The sequence below is a fragment of the Vicia villosa genome, linkage group LG5, assembly GCF_029867415.1.
Source record: "Vicia villosa cultivar HV-30 ecotype Madison, WI linkage group LG5, Vvil1.0, whole genome shotgun sequence".
NCBI lineage: Eukaryota > Viridiplantae > Streptophyta > Magnoliopsida > Fabales > Fabaceae > Vicia > Vicia villosa.
Window position 1 is genome coordinate 8,728,623 of NC_081184.1, and position 6,000 is coordinate 8,734,622.

Consider the following 6,000-nt stretch of genomic DNA (forward strand, 5'->3'; position numbering starts at 1 on the left):
TTAAGTTAAAATATAAAAATTAAAATGTGTAACATATTAAATCATGCGATCTTGTTCCAACTATTATTAGAAATTTGAATATGTGGATATGTAAATTTGATGAAATTTAATAGATTCAATTTGAAATACTTCACACCTATATTCAACCATCTGATTAATTTTCTTTATAACAATTATTAAATAAAATATATTTGTGGCTTGAAATTTCCATAAAAATAAAAGAAGATCAATTTGAGAATTAATAAGAATTGTTTAGAATTAAAAGATATATATATATATATATATATATATATATATATATATATATATATATATATATATATATATATATATATATGTAATTTTCACTTTTTTTATGTCGATGGAAAAATTAAAATTGTATATAACATTGTATATGGACAAAAAACTTTTGGCACAATTGTATAGAGACCTATAATGGGACAAAATGCACAAGGAAAATTCAAAAAAGAAAAACTTCCAATTCAGTCGAAAATTACCCAATTTTACTAATTTAAAGGGGGGAGTATTTATAGAATACTTTTTCTGGAAATAAATAATTTTACTTAAAAGAAAAAGAAAAAAAAGAAAGTAATAAATACTGCTAATTAAAAGCAAGTATTTGGATAGTATTGAAAATATTTTATATGATTCATGGAATCGGCAATTTATTTTTCATTGAATTAAAGATATGATTCATGAAAAATATCCTAAAGAAGAGATATATATGCATGATGCTTGAGTTTTGAGATAGTGGCCATTTCTTCTTCTATGTGACAGTTGTAATTATGAAGTCAAACTTTTTCAAATTTGATTTTAATGTATGATATGACTTATGAAGCCAAACTTTTTTCACTTGTGTGTCCTAGTTTTGTCCATGACTCAATATCAAAATAGTTTTAAATTTCAACATATTATGTCGATTTTGAAAAGGATGCTTAGATTTTTTTTTTTTTTAAATGAGATTATATTGATAGAAACGAAAATTGATACAAAACGATAGGGGGACATCAACCAAAACCCTATCAAGAGGCAATAAATCTGTAGAATGGCAAACCGAGCCGATTCTTAACAAAATCGGCTTGAATACTAGCCGGAATGGAAGAATAGTAAGTAATACCAGTTAAACTAAGGCCTAAGTTAGCAAACGCATCAGCACGGCTGTTGCCTTCCCTATATATATGAGAGACTAAAAAGTTCCAATTAGAAACTAAATTTATACAATTAATCCATCTATTCCGTATAAGCCAAGGAACCAAAAGGGGAGATTTGAAAGCTTTCACAATCGTCGAAGAATCAGTTTCCAGCCAAAAATAGTTCCAAAGATTCTCATGAGCGGGATGCTTAGATTTTAACATGAGAGAAGAGTTAGTGAAGTCTTAGATAAATTTTGACTATTAAAAAATATATTTAAAGTATCTTTATTTTGTTACAAATGATTTTATTCTATGCTTTTAAAAGTAATTTATATGAAAATTTCTTTAAAATTTTTAATATAAAAAGGATATTTGAAGGATCTTTGTTTTGTTTTATATAATTTTATTTATTTTTATGTTTTTAATAAGCAATTTTTACCTAACAAGATTTGAACATGAGACCTTAAAAGGATCACACTCTCAGAACCAAAACATTTCATTACTAGACCACACACCTACACTAGAAGTAATTTATGTGAAAATTTCTTTAAAATAGTATAACTTATTTTAAACTTTATTTGTTAGAAGTTATATGAATAATTTTGATATTAAATAATAAAAATTTTATTTTTATATATTTTAATATAATAAAAGTCATAAAATCTTAAAAGACAATATTTTATATAATAAATTATTTAAATTGTGGCGTCTAAAGCCTCTTAGCCATGTTTTATATCAGAAAAATACTACAAAGTCGAGTACGAAGGTTTACACCAACTATGCCTCTCCTGTGGCAAGTTTGATCATGTCGTGGTTAGTTGTGGGGATACTCTCAAGTGAGCATGGAGCATACAACCAGGGAACCAGGTGGAGAGAAAGATCATGGCATCGTCAATTCCCCTGATCAAGTGGATTCCAATTGCCAATAGAAATTGGATTGTTGTCCAAAAACTTAAAAGAACAAGGAAGAATAAAGTGGGGCTTGAGCATCAGGTGGTGAAAACCCTGTGGAATATCAAGGAACAACGGGGGAAAAGGAAAAACCAAAGAGAGTATAAGTGATAGAAAGTTAAGTCAGGGACACCGGGAATGGTTATCAGCGGTCAAGAATTCACCATTAGTGATCCACGTGAAACCTAAGGGACGTCTATTATATAAGTTCTCTTACGAATTTAGAAATCTAAATGAAATATATGAATCCTAAGAAAACTTAGAAAAGTTCTCTTCGATGGATTGCAATAGTAGAAAATCATTTGGGTTCAAGGTTTATTCTATTAAATTTTTATTTGTACCAAAAATATTTTTAGATTTTAATTATCTTACCCTTTTTTTCACTAGAAACAAATACATGCACAATCCTTACATGAAAGAGTTTCCCAAAATATCAAGGAATTGAAGATCCAACATATTATCTTTATGGACAATTAATTTAACATTATTTTTAAACACTGTAACGAGTTCTATTAAAAAATGTAATATTATAGTAAACTCTGTAACTAGATTTATTAAACAAAAACTAATGACCCATCAAATTTTTATGATAAACCGAGATAAAAAGACGCTAGTTTTTGTAAATAATAAAAGTGCATAAATTGGGGTTCAAACTCATGCCACAATGAACCTTTATCTCAGTGTTTTGAAAATTGAGGTGTTAAATCATTACTTTTCATGACACCCTTCGTTATCTTGATTCTTTTGCCGAGGTAAAATGCATTTTGCGTCCGACGTTAGAAGCGCTTTTTGTAGTAGTGCTTTGAACTAATACTATGATAGTGAATTTCCTTCATGCCTTGGTCGCCCCCTAAAGTAGGTGAGTTGCACTGAACTACGTTAACAATTGATTGTATCTTTTATCTTCTGCAATTTACTTTTGCATAATTTATTGTTTTGGTCAAAGTATTCTGTCAGCAGATGATGTCTTAACTTCTGTCTTGACATTGTGTTTTGGTGTTGGAACATCAGTTTTGACATCCATTTGAAAGTGTCAGAATTTCAATTGGCATCAGAGCAGAAACCTTGTTCTATTTTTGGGTGAGCTTTATGGAAGATACTTTCTGGTACTATGGACAAGGAAGGAGGATATAATGACACACCACTTCTGTTAGATGGTGAAAACTATGACTATTGTAAGGTTAGAATGATATCCTTTTTGAAATCCATGGACAACAAATCTTCGAAGGCTACTTTGAAAGGATGGAATCATCCTGTTGTGAAGGACAAAGATGTGAATGAGTCTTTGAAGCTAGATGAATGGTCCAAAGAGGAATATGAATTAGCTCTTGGAAATTCCAAAGCCTTGAATGCTCTATTCAATAGAGTGGACAAGAATGTTTTCAGGTTTATTAATACTTGTACTATTTCTAAAGATGTTTGGGAAATCCTCAAGGCACGTCTAAAGTAAAGATGTCAAGACTTCAACTTCTCACTGCCAGATTTGAGAATCTAAAGATGAAAGATGATGAGAGCATTTAGGATTTCACATGAATGTTCTTGAAATAGAAAATTCTCCCGGTTCCTTGGGGGAGAAAATGTCAAAAGAAAAGATTGTTAGGAACATCTATTGAAGAAGCTCAAGACATCAACAACATGAGAGTTGATTAACTTGTTGGGTCACTTCAAACATTTGAATTGGCTATTAGTGAAAAATCTAAAAAGAAGAACAAAAGCATAGATTTTATCTCCAATACTAAAGATGAGGAGGGTCAGGGTGATTTGGATATTTTAGGAAGGATTGTCAAATACCATTGTGATACTCAGTAAGCAATTCAATATAATTTTGAAGAGATTGGACAGGAGGGGAAGATCAAATGTCAAGAACATCTAATTTGACATCAATAATAGCTATGATTCTCAGAAAGATACCAGAACTATAGAGAAGTCCAGTCAAAGCTAAGACATTCAATGTTTTGAGTGTGAAGGTTTTGGTCACATTAGGACGAAATATCCCACCTTCATCAATAAATAGAAAATGGCTTTTCTATATCTTGGTATGATAATGATGAGTCAAAAGATGAACCTAACACCGAGACAGTCAAACATGTGACTAATCTATCTGGAAGATAGGCAGATGAAGTACAGTCTTGTGATGAAAATGTCCTCTATAAAGATCTGGATGTGTTCTACAAGGATACTTGTGAGAGGTGTGAAGAAGGTCTTAAGACAAAAGAAAACCAGAGTAAGATCATAGCTGAATTGGAGAATGAAAAGAAGAAATTTCTATGTACTATCTCTCATCTTCAAAGTGAGTAAGCATGACAACAAAACTCGTACCAGCGAGTACCAACTCGAACCCGATCCGAAGTTGATGGGGGAAAACCCGCTTTGACTGGGTTTGGATTTGGGTTTGAGTTTTCCCCGATTACAACGGGTAATGGGGATACTAGTACCCACCCAAAACCCACCCCGTTTATTTCATCGTGTATATTATTATATATTTTTTATAATTTAGAATATTAAATACCTGGCCAAAGTTTTGATAATTTGATTTGTATTTATTATTTAAAATATTTGAAATGTTTGTATGAATTTTTTTGAAAATGTTTCATTTTATTATTTATAAAGTAATTTAATTTTGTAAAAAATAAGTATTTCTATTAAAAAATTGATTTCACTAAATGGATGGTGGCGGGGAAGGATACCCAAACCCAACCCCAACCCATTTGAGTCGAGTTTGGGTTTTAATTCTCCATCCCCGTTTAGATTTAGGGTGGAGAACAGAGATTGTTTGGGGATTCAGGTTTGAGTTTGGGAAGGTAATAACCGTCCCCGACCCGCCCCATTGATATCCCTAAAAGTGAGGTAACTCTCTTAAATTTCAAGCTTGGCAACATGACAAATTCCTTGAGAAGGATGAAAATTAGAACTGATATGATGAAAGAGGCTGAAGATACAATAGTTACCTATCCATTTGATAATCAACAAAAGAAAAGGTCTGTAGAAAATTTTTTTCCTTCTAAAAAGAAGATGATGATCACCATGTCCAACCACACGTTACAACATCCTGGCAGACATGATGTAACTTCAACCAAAGATGAATCATAAACTTAGAGATGTCATTAATATGGTGAGTATGGCCATATAAAGCCTTTTTGTTACAAATTGTATGGAGCTCAAAAACCTCCAAACCATTCCAAGGCTAATCAAGTGAGTAAAAAGAGAAGTGTCAAAGATATGGATGTTAACCTTATAGCTCACATTTCTTTGAGCACCTCAACTAAAGAAGACGGGTGATTTAAAAGTGGATGCTATAGACGTATGACATGGTTTCATAAATTGTTGGTGGATATAAGATCTCAGCCCATAGGTTCTGTCAGATTTGGTGATGGAATTAAAGGTGAAATTAAAGGAGTTGCAAAGTTGATGTGTGTTGGCTCTCCTAGTCTAGAAGATGTTCTTCTTATGAAGGGACTAACTGCTAATATTATCAACATTAGTCAACTATGTGACCAAGGATTGTTATTCAGTTTCTCAAAGTCAGGATGTTTAGTCAAAGATGATAAAGATGCTATTCTGATGACGGGTATAAGGTCTAAAGAACTGTTATCCGCGGGAACCTCGAATAACTGCCTATTCTTCCACATATTTAATAACCAAAGAGGATGAAGTAAAACCATGATACAAGAAGCTTGGATACCTTAATCTCAGAAGAATGAAGGAAGTCATATCTGAAGGCGCTATTAGAGGAATTACAGAACTCAAGATTGAGGATAAGAAATTCTGTGGTGAGTGTAAGATTAGGAAGCAAACCGATATGTCACATCCAATGTTGCAACATCAGACTACTTCCAAAGTGTTGGAACTTCTTCATATGGATTTAATGGGACCAATGCAGATAGAAAGCTTGGGTGGAAAGAGGTCTGTCTATGTG